Source organism: Molothrus aeneus, chromosome 6 (assembly GCF_037042795.1).
Source record: "Molothrus aeneus isolate 106 chromosome 6, BPBGC_Maene_1.0, whole genome shotgun sequence".
NCBI lineage: Eukaryota > Metazoa > Chordata > Aves > Passeriformes > Icteridae > Molothrus > Molothrus aeneus.
In genome coordinates, this window is record NC_089651.1 from 33,352,201 (window position 1) to 33,371,382 (window position 19,182).

The 19,182-nt window shown below is 35.0% G+C and overlaps 1 protein-coding gene across 1 annotated transcript in view; it reads left to right on the plus strand.

Annotated features, from left to right (window-relative positions):
• Positions 1 to 19,182, plus strand: part of DPH6 (diphthamine biosynthesis 6) — a 184,241-nt gene that overhangs the window by 92,885 nt on the left and 72,174 nt on the right. The gene's annotated exons all lie outside the window — the stretch shown is intronic.

A 19,182-nucleotide genomic window follows, 5' to 3' on the forward strand; every position in this document is an offset into this window, starting at 1 on the left:
GTCCTTGGCAGAGATGAGTGTTTCTGACCTAAGAAACACAGGAATAATTATTATTATAAAGAGAATGAGAGCTTTTTTTTTATCACTTTCTTTTAAAAAATATATTTTTAAGGCATTTCTAGTCCTATTGTTTCATCTCAAAAATGCCAGAACATGACCAGTATCATAAAAGCATAGGTTTAAAAATGTTATATTAGACCAAATTGCACCTTCAGCTGTTATACTGACTGTCTTAGATTTGGCTTTGTAATAACCAGAAATAAATACCACAGTCAAAAACTGTCACTGAGAGAAGTGCTTTAGATTCAATGCCCAAGTAGTGGTTAAGCCAGAAACAGCAAAAGACACAGTTGGGATCATAAACCATGAGGACTGTGTCTGACACTAATGTAAAAAGAAGTTTTCCACAGAGAACAAGAGACTTTCTCCACAGCTTCCATAACAGAATGAGCCTATTGACAAACAGCCTTATAGTATTCTGTAGTGCCTCTTTAGAAGCACTATAGTAGTTTGTAAGCCCATATGCCACCTCATGATGGGACATTGTTGAATTTTTAAAAGAAAAAGACCAAAGTTCTGAAAAATTTAAATACATATCTCTATTTTCCCATTAGAACAACTACATTGTCTCTATTCTCAACTATACCAGATTTTATAGAAAAATAAAATGAATATAGCCCCGCCATATATAAACCAACCCTTTAATTGGCTGCATTGAAAAATAGTTTCTAAATAATTATACCATGATATCATGGCATATCTGACATGCACAGATGCAAAAGTTATCTTGACTGGAAATTTAGACTCCTTTATTGGTTTCCACCACAAATTCAGTAATTATCAACTTTCTGCCAAGCCATCTTTGGAATGTTTCTGCATAAATATTATTTTCCTTAGATGTTATCATCAGTTATCTGACTGTTATGTAAAAACTTCAAGATATATATATAAAAACCATGAGTCCACCTATTTCCATAAAACAAAAATCTGTGCCAAACTGTTAAAAGATGCAATATACAATCAGACCTTTATATAAAACATTTGTTCTAAACAGAACACATGACATGCTTGTTTCAGTCATCTAAAATGAGTTTTTAATCAATAGAACCTCTCCTGTGAAAAAAAATTGCACAAATATAGTATTAGTAAATAATTTGTTGTTACAGTCTGTCTATTGAATTTTTAGAACTTCCCTACACATTTATAGTTATAGCAGAAAAAAGATCCTACTTGGGGAAAAAAGAAATCTTTCTAGAAAAATCTTCTCAGAACCATCCACCCTGGTGTTCAAACAGCCCTCTAGCCTTGCTGAGCTTGTCAGTAGAAGCAAATGGTGTGCAACACCAAATACGCTTAATGACTAAAGAGTGTGCCTGAGCGTGAAATGAAAAACTTGCCAAGACATCTCTAAAGTAAATAATCCCTGCAACAGACCTATTAAATGTCTTTGTATTCTATACCAGCACTTCCAGGATTGTAATATATTGTCAATGTTTTCATGGTAACTTTGCAAGTGAAACTGAGCCACCAGTATGCTCCAGATTGAATTGTACAGGAAGTCTTTAGAGAACAAAAAATTACCCAGGTAAGCATTTCTAATAATACAAACATTTTGTAATCTATCAGTATTGATTCTTAAGGGAAATTCATGAAAATATCTTCAGAAGGTAAGAATAAGGACTCAAATCAGTAATTCTACTCTAATTTTGAAAAAGTAATTCTACTATAAAGATGCTATTGTTGACACTATTATCTTTCTTCTATATGCTTTAGAGGCTATAACCTACCAGTTTTGGTGTCTCTCCTAAGTAGTATTTTCTCTTTTCCTCCTTTGCCTCCTCTCCTAAAACGTCCTCTTCTTCATAGTTTTCACTGTTCTTGTAAAGATAGTACAACTGGTACCTTGGTAGGTGTACTTACCTCATATTTAGCTTCAAAAGCTGTTGCATTTTTTTCAGACCAGTCACCGTCACCCACATTATTTCCTACCAACATGCACATTATTCATACTTTTTCATGTTCTATTTCACTGCGTTTTACAGGAATGGTCCTAGCTGGAGTTCAGACATCTTTTTTAAGATTTTGTATTTACTAGTGGCAAATTTATTTGAGTCCACTACATTATCTTGGCATTTTTGCACCACATATCTTTCCATCCCCCACCCCAGTTTGTTTTCGTCTGTGAATTTGATGCATGAGAGCCTGAGGGTTGAGCTCAGTAACTGAAACATTGTCTCTTTCTCTAGAGGTTCAGTTATGTGATTATTGTGACAGGTTTGAAGTGCTCATGTTCCTTCCCTTAGAATTTTCACTAGGTTAACTGTTTGCGAGCCATGCCGTGCCCTGGATAATTCATCCCTAGACATTAATTAACATATACAGAAACAATGACGTGGTTTCTTGTGTAGCTGATATTTCTGCTGGCTTAGGTTTGCCCAAATTCTACTTGAAAGGATGCCTTGTGTTGCTGTGTACTACTGGACACTCACGTGAACCCTTCTTTCCTCCTCACTTTTTTCCTACAGTTCATAATAGATACTTTCTACTGTAACCCAGATTTACGGTTATATGAGAAGATATTAAAAACTTACTAGATGATTCAAGGCATCAATTTAGACATTTCTGTACCTTTACTTCTGTGGAAAAACTCTCTTTCACTGAGACACCAACATCTCCAGATTAAGCATAGCTTTATTTTTATTGTAGTACTGAAAGTATGTTCAAGGTGAACTGATTGTGATAAATTAGTGCCCTGCATATCATTACACACTGAAATACTGTTGAACCTCAAAAATGTGTCAAGCTCTTTTTTTTCCAACCAGGTTTTGGTCTGTGTTCTGTCATCTATTTTAAATATGAAACTTCATTTCTTTTAGCTGGTTTTGCTGCTGAAACCACAGACTGTTGAGTTGGGGAATTGAAGCACTGTGCTCTCTTCAGACTGTTCCCCTACTTGAACTTCTTCAGTGCAAATAAACTTCATGAGATCTATCTCCCACAGGCAGCGCAATCAAGTTGAGTGGTTGTCTTGAAAGTAGGGGATTTTTTTTCCATGGATCTTGAAGAGACATCTACTCTTTAAGGTAGATTATTAGTTGCTTTCCCATTTCCCCACCCTTTCCTTTTGAATCCAAGGGATCACAAATAATTTTCATCCTTCTATTTCTGTTGACTAAGTTTCCTTTTACCACCATAAAGACTTGGAAAAAGTCATTCTTTTAAGCCAGCATTATCTTATGCTTTCTACTGTTGGAGAGGAATAGCTTTCATCTCAATTCTAAGTAACATTTCAGGGATTGAACACATTTTATCTCTGAATTCAACTATACTGTTTCTTATCACAAACTCTCTCAACTTAACAAAAACAGTCAACCTTGAAATCCTGTGAGAGAATCTTGTTTCAGAAAATTCTCTTAGTAGGTCTTTGTAATGAGACAGGACAACATTTTCAATACAAGGGAATATCTCTTAGTCAACCTGACTGTTGCATTTTAGGGTAGTTGAAAATGGAAAAACCAAACTTACATGCATGCCTATGCCCGGATTCTTGTTTTAGGCTTAAAGAGCCAGGATTTGATATCTCTGCACCACAAAACAATTTTTGACATCCCTTTCTTTTTTTTTTTGTTTGTTTTCAAGGCCAACTAAAGTATTTTCAAAGGTTTATATGTTTTTCCTGCATGGCTATTTTTGTTTGAAATTTTTTTCTGGTTGTCTTCTATTGTACCTCCAAATTACAATTGTATTTGTATTCTGAATTTTGGCGGTTTATTCGTACAGATTCTGGCATGTTAATCTATGGAAGTGTATCATATATTGTATATTGCCATGCATTGCTTCTTAAAACACGTCTTTGTTTTCAGTAAGCACACTGAGCTAATGTTGAGAGGTTTTGTATTTTGCAATTACAATACAATCAGGGTTAAATATGAGTGTTAGCTCCAAGGTTCTGATCAAGTTTGTGTTTTATAAATAGATACACATTTTTAGAGAAAGTTCCATATTCACTGTCTTCTAGGTAAGATTATATTTTTAGTACACAGTGTTAGTGACCTGTTTCTTCTCTTTGTAGTTAGAGCTTTAAATCAGTGTTGAATTTATTTTCCCCTAAATATCCTAAAAACTGTGATTTATTTTGTGGTCCTAGGGGATGAGAAGTATGACTTGCTTGTATTAGGCAACAAGATATATTATTTTTAGGTTTTTTTCATATTTCTTGCACTATGATTTTTTGCACTTATATTTGGTCAGAAAGGTTAGGGGGTTTTCTGTACTGCTATGCTTTATTTCCTTCCTTCTTCCCTTCCTTCCTGGATATTGAAAATAGTTCCAGTTTAGAAACATCTTAATTATTAAATATTGCAGTTTCTAATATGTACATATTGTAGTTTTGTCTTCACTTCTTAAAATTGCTTTAAGAACACTCCTATACACTTTTGTTAAAGCCTAATTCATTTCTGTGAAAAGATTTGTTATAATTTCTCAAAAGGATGTCTTACACAGTTCATCTATAAATTCTGTAACTTTTCAGAATTTCATGATATTAAATATTTGTGTCTATCATTCCTATGTTTATGATAATTATTTCCAAGCCATCCACTAACATATCAATAAAACTGGAGATTATAAATGAAAAGTATTGTTTCATTGTGTAGGAAATATTTTATAAATATTTGCAAAACAGAATAATAATCCTGAAGCAATTGTTTACAAAGAATTTTGATAGGAGGTCATGGTAGTTACATGAAAGAAAAAGAAGTACAAAAAGGTACAGAACAATTGAATATTATTTAATATCCGTCCTGATCTCTTGATTCTACTTTATGAAGTACTGCAATATACTCTAATATTTGTTTTTTAAATGTTGCTCTGATAATACTCTCCATCTTTTTTTTTAATGTCAAATCTCTTACTAAAGAAGGATAGGATAATCACTGGCATATCTGTAGGGACATCACAATTTTAAGGAAGGAATTTTAATGCTAATCTGAATCCAAATCTTAAAGTTGATCTGGGTTGCCCACATGCATAGCTTTTAATTTAATGTTTATTCCTAGTATATATGCCAAGAGATATATATAAATTTCATTTGTACTTACTTACCACAACCCAAAATAATCAATATATGTAGATGAAATATGTGAGGTCACTGCTGTATCCATTATATTTCTGCTTCATCTTCCTCATAATGCACCATGGACCTGTAATTGTAGAACAGTGCAGTCCCATAATTTATACATCATTCCATCAAAGAAATACCACTAATACTGATCATGTAAACACCAACAATTGCTGCTTATGCTGGATATGCTGAGGTTGGTAGTATATCAGGGCTAAACACTTGCAATAGAGCATACTCATATTGTAGTCAATGGAATTTTTCTCTTAACTTTGGTTGGAAGAGGAGCTGGCAAAGGTGCAAAAGTGAAGGAGAGAATGAAATGGAAAAGAGCAAAGAATAAAATTAAGAGAAATAAGGTTGAAAAGAAAAAAAGAAAAGGGAGCCAAATAAGTAGATACTGAAAAGGTTAAAACTGTGAGTTGAAAAGGGAATGTTTGCAAAGGTCGGTTAAGAAGAGGTTAGCTGTAGAATCATAAACAAAAAAAAAAAAGAAATGGAGAAAAAAAAGGAGAAACTAAAATGAGTCAGACAGAAAGTAGGCAAAGTGTAGAGAAATGAAGAGAGAGAAGGAAATTCATCCTGCTGGAGATAGTTTCTCCTGTCACTCACAGATAAGTATTGCCTCTAGAAAGGTCAGTTCAGGCATAGCCAAATGACAGAAGTGATAGGGGAGAACCACATCATCTGATGTAAGGTGAATAAAATAGGGCTCAAGAAGTCATTTTTATCATTGATAGGACAGTGTTTACTTTGACAAATCAATGAATTCCCCCTTGAAATATTTGGAGAATTCTGGTGAATATGACTAACCTTTTTTAATCCTGCCATTTCTGAAGTCAAATTTCTCACACATATATATGCATGGTATAGCATATTCTTATGTGGACAGAATGTTGAAGCCTTAGAAAGAAACTGATCTTGAAAGAGGTAGTGAATACCAGGACCATACTTTAAGAAATTAGGTAATGTAATTAAGAAAATGGTTTCTGAAATCCTAACTTACTTGAAAATTCTTGTTTGAGAAGCAGATCAGGTCTTCTGTAAAGAAAACACATCTTGTTTCAGTGATGTCTCCAACTTTAATATTGTGACTAAAATACAACTGCTGTTTCAGGTTCTTTTTTCAAATTTATGTTTCCTTTCATCCTGTAATTGAGTATTAGGAATTTAGAATCTGTGGGTTTTTATAAAAATTAGTAGTGCTGACTACTAATTTTAATTTAATAACAACGGGAAAAACGACCAAGTACCAAATTATCTATAAAGCTTCAGGATTTCATTTTCATGGTGTAAAAGTTACCATATATATATATATTTAATCCAGTAGATGATGTTATAAGTAAGATGAATATTTATCTCATGTTGAAGCACATTCCTTGCATAATTGGCAGAATAGTTAGTGAATCCTTCAAACCAGTTTGGTTTGCTTTTTTTGTGGTTGTTATTAGTAACATGAGGTAATATTGCATTTATAGTTAATTTCCTTTTAGTTGAACAAAACTGTTTTACAGAATAATTTCAGATTATATTAACAAATAAAAAGGGCATGACAGAAAGAAAAGAAAGCAGCATGATAAACGTTGTGACCTTCTAGTGAGAAACAGTATGGCATGCATAAAGGACTGCTGCATTAAGTGGACAAGGGGGGAGAAGGAAGTGGGTAATTATTTGTAGCAGTGCTTTTACTGTTGTTGGAATGAGACAGACTAACAGTGGCAGCAGTCATTTTGCTGAATCAAAGTCCATGTTAGTCGCATTATACACTGCCACAAAAGGTTGTTAAGGCTGGTATTAGCATGTACCACTGAGGACATTGGAAGGACTCGATCTGTCACACTAAATCGCCTTCTTGCCCTCAACCATTGAAGTCTCCAGCTCCTCTGACATGTTCTTTCATTAATGGCCTGGCCTTGACAACTGATCCTAATTGCCTCTGAACCGCACTTCATGTATTATTGGTGTCTGCCTGCCCTGGTTCTTGTCAACAAGCCACAGCATGCACAGGGTGTGCCCGGTGCCTTTTGCTGAAAGGATGCTCACATAGTCGTTTACCTCTGAGGGTTTGGGTCTCGCTGGGAATGAAGTATAAAGCGAAAGATCTTCCTGTCTCTTCTTAGTAATACTTTAATGTGGATCTGTGCTATGTACTTATTAGGCATGTATGAAGACTCAGTGTAGCATCAGGCCAATTATGCAAGATTCCATTAAAGCAGAGACTGTAAATGCAAAACAAAACTTGCCGGCATTTTGGTTACTGAATGTTTGTTTATTCCTTCTGAAAAGCTTATTGAACTAGAATATATGGCTTACACTACATTTTTCATAAATAGAAATTCTGGGTTTATTTGAAGTAACAATATAGAAGAAATATTATCTGTAATATTGACAGTTTCTGTTGATTGAAATTTTCTGATTATAGAAACAAATAGGAAAAGGATTCCATTAGTTGAAATGTTAAAGTAAGGCAAATTAGGGCAAAAACTTTTCTAAAATCTTAATGTCCTTTCTTTTTCCACAAAACAGTTTCATAAACATATTAATATTTCTGACAATGTTTACAAATGTACATTTTATTTCATAAAGCTTTTCCTGTTTCTCAACTCTTTTAATTTTCAGTCTTGCAGATTGTCAAAATTATATAGATTTTAATTCTACTTCTGAAGTATGCATTGTGTTTTTACAGTGAAGTTTTATTTTTAAATCTGAAGTCCCATATCTGCCTACCCAAAACATTTATATGTTTTAAGACTATGATTTAAGACTTTTATAATTTTTATAATATTTTTTATGATTACCTCAGTCATCAAGAAGACTGAATAATTTGAATGGGAAGCCTTTTAAGCACGCAAGTTCTACCAGTGATAATAAAAAATAAATCACAGAAGCTCTTTGGTGCTAGTATCATTTAGCCTAATCTAGACAGTGACATTTGGGCCACTAACAGCATAATCATAGTTATTGCTACAAATTGCTCCATGTTTGAGTTTTAATGTTATAAGTAAATTATGCCACAGGATAAAATATATGCTTCTTTGGGAATTAAACATGTTTATTTCAGCAACGTGGATGTGGAATACTAGGAAAAGAAAAATTTCTTGCATGTGGTAATACTGCCACCTTCTGAGCCAGTGAAGAATGATTCAGAGATGCAGCAGTTTTCTGTCTTGCGGACTTTCTGAGGAATGTGCTGCAGGTTGGTAGTTTGCTTGGAGACAGCAGCCTACGGTCCTAAAGACAAAAGTGCTCAAGACCAGGAATTGCCTGAAACCTATTGCTGAAATCGTTTCAAAATCCACTCTGGGAGGCAGTTTAACTTGGAGATTGCACTCCTACTGTGAAAGTCTGGCAGGCTAGAAGAAATAGGAAGAAGAGTCTACGATGAAACTTTTAATAAAAATGCTTTTCTAAAGATCTACTTCCATTGAAGCCCAAAACCAATAATCATTCTTATTCCCTGTACTTTGTCAAATGATTGATCCTGAGTTAATTCTGATGCAAGAATGGCATAGAAAGTTCAGTGGTTTAGGACAGAGGTGGCCACAGCTGGGATTAGAAGATGAAGGGGATTGTGGATGTTCTTTCACCATCATTCATTCAGACAACGTGCCCTTCAGCAGAACAGCAAGCCCTTCTGATTTTCTCGAATTAGGAAGATTAGCATGAAGCGCATAATGCGGGATGATGGAATTTGTCATAATTTGCATTGTCCTGGAAAGATTCAGTTTGATAGAGCGATGCATCTCAGAGCATGTCATGTCCCACGGGCAGGTCATGGAGGAAACTCGGCAGAAATAATTCCGCGATATGTGCATCAGTTGTAAATGCCTCATAACCAATTTGTCAAAAAAAAAAAAAGATGAAAAAAAGAAAGAGGGGAGGTCAGGAGAGTTGAAGGAGGTGGGCATTTGCCCAAACACACATGGAAGTTATATGTGGTAATGGTAAATTAGACTTGTGTCATTTTGGAATAAGACAGGATTACATGCAAGTAATGAACACATTGACTAGGTACTTGCCAAGTTAGTGGTACAGTTTTTTTCTGTAGTATATAAGAAAGGTGGATCTTTCACCAATTGCATAGGGAATTTTATTTATTAAAATTCTTTACAGAAATTATCAGACACAAGAGCTTCAGGATCAGTTTTCTGAGCGATTGCTTCTGACCTTGGTAATGTTCCCAAACTGCAGATAGAAAAGGATAATCAGCATGTAGTTGACAAAACGGACATGACAGTGTTACTTACATGCTGCGGCATTTCTGGAAATAGGCATGTAGAATTCAGACAGGCAAGGGGAACACACTTATTTACAGTAGCATAGCAAGAAGAAAAGGTCCAATGTCATGAATTGACCATGGTTTATTTATGGACCATCTGACAATGAAGCAACAGTCTTTGATATTTAGAAATCTTTTTTTGCCTAAGAACATTATAACTAACGCTCATAGGCTATGTTATTTATCATTTCAATATCTGGTTCTACTTGAGGAAGACATTTTGCAATGTCTCCTGTGTTTGTCTTTCTTTATACATTTCAAACAACAGATTAATGCCGGTGGTTCAGTAACACTGATCATTTGTGACAGTTGAGCATTTGTGAGTTGAGGGTCTAATGACAAAAACAAAATAAAAGAGGGAAAAATAAATAGGAAATTGTCACTTCTAAGGACCTACTTTACTGTCTGTGGGATTCAAATAATTCTTCCTACCTGAGGTTGATTGTCAGGCTGCTGTCTTTCAGATGGTTAATGTTGTAAAATCCTAATTTTTGAAAACTGGTTTACCTTAGGGTACAACTCAACATAAATAGATCTTTGGACACCTAGTACGTAAAATCAAGATGCCTCTGAAACTAGTAGCACTGCACAGTTACAATTTGATCAAATGTGTTGATGTCAGGGTTTGGAACAAAGTATGTATAGGGTTCTGTGTAAAAACAAATGTATTTTAATAATGTCAGGCCAAATCAGTCAAAATATTTTTTTGTCTACAAAATATTAGCTCTCTGTATAGATTCTGTGAGGTTTTGATCTCTTCTTTCTTTTGCGGTTTACAGCTTTAAGTTTGCAGACAAATTGCTATGCTAGTCATGGATCATAATTGATGTGTGGTACCAGTGAAGAAAAAATACAATTTCTGTAACAAGTAAAGGCTCCTATATCTTGTCTATAGATTGAAAAAAAATGGACTGTATCTTTTATTGCATCAAAACCTCAGATCCTGTATTATTTACTATTGTGCCGTACATGTGAAGAAAAAGAATGTTTAGAAGCCTGAGTGTGGTTTTATCTCTTTGCTGGGTTATACATGCTAAACATATTTTTAAAGGATAGAATAAATAATCTTTGCATTTCTGTATTTAACAGTTAGTTGGTATTTTATTCTTAAGATATGGTCTAGTAACTTCTGAGTGAAAAGCAACAAGTGTCTGGTTTTTCTGTAGCTCTTTTACTGATGTTTTTCTGAAAATATTTTGCACTGTCTGCTGGTCACTTCACTGATATAGCTTGATTTTGAGTTTTGCAGCCTGATGGTGATGAGTAAATAATTTTGATTTAGTAAGTAATCTTTAAAAAATTCAGAGCAAAAGATCACCATTTTCCTGTGTGACTTACCTATAGAATATAGAAATACAACATCTGGTGGTATGAGAGCAGAGAACTGATTGAAAACTACAGAAGCTTTGTAACTTTCTGTTCACAACTGCTACTTAATACTTCTATTAACTTAATCTTGACAAAGACCTTCCAATCAATATTTTTTTTCCTTTAGCCTCTTTGTGAAGTTTACTGCTATCTGGTAATGTATTTAAAACATATCCATAGGATTCCCCTTTCTGATATTAGGAGCTATGTAAAATGCTTAAATTATGATAGGTTCTTCACATGACATTTTGTGGGAGTATGCCCAGTGAATGATGAAGCTGTGGAAGTATACAGGAAACAGGTGATACTATTTGTTTGGTAAATTTTTCTCCTTATTTGCCATATCTGATGGTGAGGGTTCATTTAGCACATTTTATAGGGTCCATGTGGTGTCACCATTAGGTAGCTTATTATGTTGGGTAGAATTCACAAATTTCTTTTTTTTATCACCTTTGGAGAAAGGCAGTATGTAATACGAGATATTTGGTGTAATTTTCTTTTAAGTAGGGGGCATTCTAAAATACATAAAAGGCTGAAATAAGGATAAATAGTGTTCAAAAGGAAGAATAGAAGCCCATAAAAAGAAGATTGCAAAATTTTTTTCTAAATTTATAAGGATTTCAGAGAGAAAAACAAACTGCTCCCACATCTGGAAGTCTTCAGAAAAATGAATGGAAAGAAGACTTTGCTCATGCACAGAAACTGTTGTTCTTTGAAAACTACTTTGCTCTAAAGGAATTTCATCTACTGATTTTTGGTGACTTTCAGTGTAGTTTATCAGCATGTATGAAAAAACCCCCCAGTTTTGTTTTTCAAGTTACTCATGGCACAGATTCAATCTAGAAATTGCTGGTTGATCTGTGTTCCTTCTATTCTTAGAATTCTTAAATTAAAAGATTCTTCAGATTCAATTCTTCTGTAATATAACATATGTATCCCTGTGTCCTTCTGATTCCTTAGAGCTTCCAGAGTAGTTTTTAGCTTCTGAACATCTGAAAATCCCTGTCTGCAGGCAGACATTGGAATAATCTGTGGTTTTAGCATCCTTAGTATGTTGAGGCAGTCACCCAACTCAAGTGAAGGTAGAGAGAATGGAAGACAAGAGAACAGCATGGATCTTTATTTTGATATCAGAACTGGAGATATAAATCTTAAACCTTTTGATGCCATATAATAAGTAATTTTTACAGGGGAAAAATATATAAATAATAGCCCTGTAATTACATAACTATGAAACACCAAAGAGAACCTAAATATTTAAGTAATTTTCTTTGTTGGGAATTCATAACAAAGCATCTGTTTAAAATTGTTAGACTATTTGTGAATTCTCTAGAAATTTAGAATAATATTTTATAACATTTTATTACTGTAGCTCATGGACTTAGGAAGAAGGAGAGGCAGTCATTCCTCTTCTGGTAGACAGGATAAAATACAATTAAGTCAGATAGTACTTTACAAAGAGTTTGTCCTCTGCATCTTCTTTTCAATTGGTCTATAAAATTGGGAAAAGGATTTAGGGGAGAAAAATGGGAGTGTAGAAGTAATATCATTTGTATGTGAGACACAGTGAACATAGTGACTGCATTACAGTAAAACTATTTAGAGAATCTGGGAGGGGGAAAGACACAATCCGTTGATTGGAAATTGAGTCTAGACTGCACTCACACAGCTAAATTGTATGGTACTCAGTCTGTTGGCATTTCAGCTGCTTCTGTATTGCATTGTTCTGAGAAGGAAAAAGAAATGGAAAGTAAAACAGAAGATATTAGCATTGAGAGGAATAGCAAATAGATAAGGAAACAAGGGGAAAACTATTCTTAGTGACTAGGAGTGTCTGAGGCATGTTCATTCAAATGTGTAATGGTGTGGGATGGAGCTGTGAATTACACAGATGTCCTGCTCATCTGCCAGTCCATACAGACATTCCACAGAATCAGAGAATGGTTGGGGTTGGAACAGACCTCTAGAGGTCATTTTGTCCAACCTCCTGCTCAAGCAGGGCCACCCTGAGCAGATTGCTAAGGACAATGCCCAGATGCCTTTTAAACAATTTCAAGGACGTTTAAATGTTACGCCACAACCTCTCTGAGTGACCCCTGCCAGTGCTCAGTCCCACACAGTAAAAAAGTGTTTCCTGATGTTCAGAGGGAATATCCTGTGTCTCATTTGGTGCCCATTGCCTCCAGTCCTGTCACTGGGCACCACTGCTGATGCCTGGCTCCATCTTCTCTGCAGTCTCCTTTCAATTATTTATATATACTAATGAGGTGCACTTCCTGAGCCTGCTTTTCTCTAAAACCAAAATAGTCCTAGTTCTCTCAGCCTTTCCTAATAGGTGAGATGCTTCAGTCTTTTAATCATTTGTGTGGCCCTTTTTTGAATACTGTCTCTTGTACTGGGGAACCCAGAACCAAAGACCGCACTCCAGGTGTGGCAACAGTACTGAGCAGAGGGGAAGGATCAACTCCCTCAACCTGCTGGCACTGTTCCTCTGAATGCAGCTCAAGATACCATCTCTCTATTACATTGCCATTACTATTACTAGACATTACTACTATTGCAATTTCTGAAGGGAAAAGTAAGGACTTTGCTCAGACTCCTGAGCAATGAAAAATGTCCCTTTCCCGCAGATCTTCCTGTGTCCTCAAACAAAATAGCAAAATGAAGTGGAACAGTGGAGCTCTGGGTTGTAGCAAGGAGCACATTTTCAACATTTATGCTTGTTTGAGTAAAGAGTAAGTAATTTGTGCAAAAAAAAGTTAATTCATTGAACTGACTTAGATGTATTTTTAATTTAGCTCTCGAGAGTTTGGAGAAAAGTAGCAAGTATCGCCAAGGTTTAATTTGGCATAATTTTTAAAAGCTGTTACTTTTTTTTTTTCTTCTGAACTAGAATCTTTTTCTTAAGCCTAAAAATTTGGAAGAAATTTCCAGAAAATAAATAGCTTTTGATTTATTCTTATAACATGGATACACCATAAAATAGTTATTTAAGTGTGAGTTTTCTCAGCAATCCTGCAGGAAATGAAGATGTCAACCATACTTGCAGACATCTCATTTACTGGATCTGAAGTGTTATTCTGGGAAGTACTTGATGCAGGGCATGGAAAAATGTAAATTGAAAAAAGAGTAAGATGAGGAAGCAGGGAGAGCTGTGGATGAGTGAGACTCCCAGTATGACTGGTTGTGTTTTCTCGTCCCAAGAGGGAAGACCAAAGCGGATTAAAGATGAGCAGGTTCCAAGTGATTAGTTCAGTTTATTACACTCTCAGCTGAATCCCTCTTTGTCTGTGTGCTTCCCCAGCCTTACCTCCTGTTCAGAGTATCAAAAAGTTAATTACTGTAATTTAAAAAACGTGCATACAAGGACTCAGTACATGTAAATCATGGAGGAGGATCCGAAACGCTGCTTGCTTGCCTTGACACCTCACCACCACTTTTGCCATTCTTCTTTAGTTTAGCTCTATGCGATATGTCTGATCACAATTCTGTTGTTTTCTATGCTAAGCAGGAAAGGTGGCCATTCATATTTGTTTCCTAGCCCTATACACAATTTTTGTTCCTGCATGAATTCTTTTTCCCTTCCTTTTGATTATAGAAAAGGTTTCTCTGCAAAAAGAATTAAATACCTTCATCATTTAACTAGCATTCAGAAGGGCTCAGCGTGACAGTAATTTAAAACAAAAATCCGTTATTTTCATCATACTGGTAATTAACTAACTGCATTTTCATATTAAGATTGCAGTTCTTAACATTTTCTATTTTTCTGAGCTCTCCATTTCTCCATGGGAGCTGCTAGCTGCTAAGCAACTTTGAAACTCTGGTTGTGTGTAAGAGAGACTCAAAACTTTAGAAGTATGCATATATAATACAGATACTGATATTTTCTAAAAAATGGGATTTCATGTGGAAGTTGAATAACTAATAGCAGTTATTGTGGCCTCTATTTTTCATTTTGTTCATCAGTGTTACATCTGCTTTTTCTGCATATTGAATGTGATTTGATAATAAAATTCTGCTCTAAGCTACACTTATGTAAGTAAACTTAAGAGTGAAACTTTGGTCCATTATACGCCAGTTCAGTCTTAAACAGCTGGTAGTGATATGCTGGCAGTGGTTGGGAAAGAAATTTACCCAGGGTATAAGTATCTTTTTACTGACTGCAATTCTTGTTTGCTATGAAGTGCTAAAAATATTAATGAAGTGTCACCCTGAAAAACACTGTTGTTTCATATGCAACAGTTTCATATAGAGAATGCTGGAATACAAAAATTGAATGCAGCCTTTAAAAGGAGTTGGAGAGATAAAAATTCAGTGCAAAACCTAGAGATTTAATGCTGGGGTTTATTGGTTTCCTACTCATGTTCTAGCTTTACCAGGGATGATATGGTAATTCCATTTAAACTGAAAGTTTACAGCAGTAATTACAACAGCAGCCAATTAACTGATATTTGTTTCAGTATTTTTATTTATTTACTTAATTGTTATTTTCTGAACAGCTTTTTCAATTAATTGGTGTCCTTTAAGCACATAAATATGCTTGAAGGTCAAGTTGAAGACAACCCTGTTAAAAGAATTCAGAAGAACTTCAAACAAACCTGAGGGACTCCCATCATGGTCGGAGTTCTTACGTTCTAGGGAAGTCTTACAGTAAAAGTCTTCTCTGTGTGTGCATCGTAGGCTTGATACATCCTTGTGTTGTGGGCATGTCTGAGATGTGAATAGTCACAAGTGCGTGTGAAGTTTCTACTCTGGATGAGCTGACAGATGTCTGGAGATGTGTAAATACAGAATAAAATTTATGGACAGAAGAAAGTGAAAAAAAAACCCCAAAGTTAAAAAATGATAAGTCTGTTTATGTAAGTTGATTTTTTTTTTTCTGCTCCCATCCCATTCATATGACTTGCATATTCTTCTGAAATTTATATCAGCCTGTGAATCACTGCAAGGGTTTGTCTAAAGCCTTCTAAAGATTCAGAGGAATTTCATAGGAAATGAACTCTCTTTCCTCAACAATTTAGTACCTAGGATTCCACTGAATTGTTTTTGGCAAGAGATTGTTTTCTCAGAAATAAATGCATTTAGCTTTTAGTGGTTTAATAATAGCTCAAAACCAAGAAATGTCAATTTACATTTCTTTTTTCAGGTTTATCTTTTCATATTTGTCTCACATTTCTCTCACAGGAAGATGTAAAATATTCTGTATTAATGTTGCAGGTTTTCTGATAGCTACATGTATGCTACCTGATTTAAGATTTTGATTATCCATATGTCTTGTTGCAACTGTGGCCCTCAAAAAAAGTGATAAAAATATAGCTATTTAAGTGCTAAATAAAGATAGATATTCATTTCAGCTGTAGTGGTGTTAAAGATACTGCCTTCAAAATATATTCACAAAATAAGCAGTAGATGGAAGATCCATAAAGATACTGTTTTTAAGCTTCACTTTGAAAAGCTCATGGTTAGGCAAAACCAGAAATTTACATTCCATCTTTAACTCAGGCTTTCAGATCGAGTACCTATATAGTTATAATAATTAGTTATAAAAAAAATTCAAAGTTTAGCATAATTGCAGTAGTATCCTGAAAGATTTGGGGTGCTTTTGAATTATTTGAACTGTTATAAAGATATTCATTGTTTTGTAATGAGGACTGAGGCATACACTTTTGAGATTTACTTATAATTAAAACTATAATTTTAACTCATACAGAGGCCAATTGATTGCTATGTTTAATTTCAAGAAGTCTGTGTTTGCAACTGAAAATATTTTATTAGTTTGACAGAGATTCCTCATAGCACTCACTTAAAATTAGAAATTAAATTTCTGCTATACATATAGATGTAAGGGAAACTTCCCCGTGGCACTGTACTAGGTGATGCCACAGTTGTAATTTTCATTTAATTGTCTGTGTTTATTTCAGTTTTTTGTTCCATTTGAAAAAGCAACAATACCAAAGACTGCGTTCCTCCGTAGAATTGAACCATGGAACTGAGTTCAGAAAATACACTTTAGGTCAGATTTCTCCAGTTTGCTGTCTTGTAGTAAGTTTTTTTAAGTCAGTTGAACAAAGACATTAATGTATTGTGAAATTATTGTGGCAGAAGACACAGAGAACTCATAGTTTGTAGATCAGGTCGCCACTTAGATATAGGGAGTGTCCAGAGATGTTTAGCATGCGTGGGCAGGTCTGAAGCATGTGCATATGAGTAAGGCCTGAGTACTAAGGGGAACTTACAATGAAACTTATGCAGTTTTAGGACTTCAGGCAGGAACTTCAGGTGTGATAGTCTTTCATTTAGAGATCTAATTTCTGCTAAAGACACACATGAGATACACACTGGACAACAATATTTCATAGGTTATTTTATGTATTCTTTAGGTGATGGATTCTAAACCTCAGGTATCAGGAGGATCAGACTAATACAAACTGATGTTACTTGTGGGCTTGCATTTTAGCACGTCATAGTGGTTTAGGTTGTATGAGCAGTGAGATAGTATCTCACAGAGATCATGCTGTCAGATCCATGGATATTGCAAGGCTTGGGGTTTCATCATTATAGGACCTTTGTTTACTTCTACTGTGATTCTATATAAAAGTTTAAAACTACTATGTTATGCCCTTTTTTCAAACTGGGTTACTGCTTTTATTATGCATAACAATTCTGACTTAACTGTGAGATTTCAGACTACACTGCAGTACTCTGTCAGCTGTGAAGCAAATGACTCAGCTGTCCTGGAGACTAAACTCTGGTGTCCCCCTAGAATAACTTTAAGCTTTACTGACAGAGTGACTTCAGGAGCTCTGGGTGATGCTGTATACGTTTGTAAATAAGCATTCTTTTTAAGTCTCCAGAGCTATTAGTCACATAACCTTCAGGAAAAACTTCCTGACTATGAAATCCTTGCTATGAATTAAAATGTTTTTAATTTACTTGAATAAATTACAACTAAATATCTTTTTGAGGACAAAAGAAGAAAGTAATCTGATTAGGATTGTCACCTGCCATGTTCCAAAACACATGATTTTACTGTTACTAGACTAATCTTAGACATCTATACATTGTTTTACTGCTAATTCAGACAGTCTGGGCTAAAAGATCTAACTGGGTAAGGTGGGACATGAAAGGTTAAAAAATCTTGAGATGCTCACTGAAATCATCTGATTATCTGTTTTAAATACAAGACTTCCTTTCCAGACCTGGGCAAATTGTTTAATTGTACTGGTTCTTTTTCTGCAAATTTCTATGTCACTATATTTCCCTCATTGTTATTTTTTCTTTGTATGGAGTCTCAGAACTCTAGAAAAATGGCTAATTTGCAATTATGGAGATGGATTAAAACCACAATTAACCTTTTAGGACCACAGTTGCATCAAGTTTTAGAGTTGTTTGTGAGACACTGTAAATTCCGTGGCATACTTAGTTTGTGCAAGAAAGCAGACTAGTTCTGTTGAGGTCTAATATATGCATTTTTTGCACCTGCAGGTAGTTATCTTTAGGTTCATTCACATTTTTCCATTTAGGACAGGCAAACCCAGTGCCTCTGTGATAGAAAGAAACCCTCTTAGCCTGTAGAGGAGAAAGAGTCCATCTTCAATGTCTTAGCAATCCAAGCTCAAACAGAACTGATGCAGATGATCAATATCACTTTGGGATCTCTAACATGCCAGACTTATACAACAGTCTAATTTCATGGCAGTAAAAGTCATGAATATCTATATGAAGAAATATATAAAGAAAAAAATATATAAGAAAGAAATTGCAATGACATTCTTCCTGTAAAAATTGGACATTAAAAGCCCTAAATTGTTGAGATTTTTCTCTGTTGGGGCTTGACCTGACAACTACTCCTATCAAGGCCAAATGCCCAATAAGCAAGATCGGCAATGTTGACACTAATCAATGAGCAGAAGAGGCTTCTGTTTACTTGTCTGCGTACATGCCAGTTCCCTGCCTCTGCAGAAAGGAGATTGTCATAATCATAATTGAACAGGATGGGATTCCTGAGAAGGCTGGGATGAGGGCAGTAAATAATATATTAGCACTAAGGACAACTGTATTACTGAGTAATCTTTGATTTTCTCTTTGTCATGTTGGGGTCATATGGCTTGCAATTGTTGCAACTGTTCCTTGATACACACTCAGTTGAGATACTCTTGATTCTATTTCCTGCTGGTTTAACTTTGTTAAAATTTTATAAGTCATGCTAAATTGGACTTCGACAAATGTTATCAAATATATATAAATTCTGGAGTTTTTAGATTGATCTCAGCCCTTGGACAAAGGGCACATAAAGTTAAAAAAGGAGATGTATAGGATATGTTTATTTGGGACTTAGTCCTCTAGAGACAGTCACAGCAGACTTCTACTAGTGGGAGGAAAGGATTTGAGTATTCCTTAAATGAGTAGCTTACTA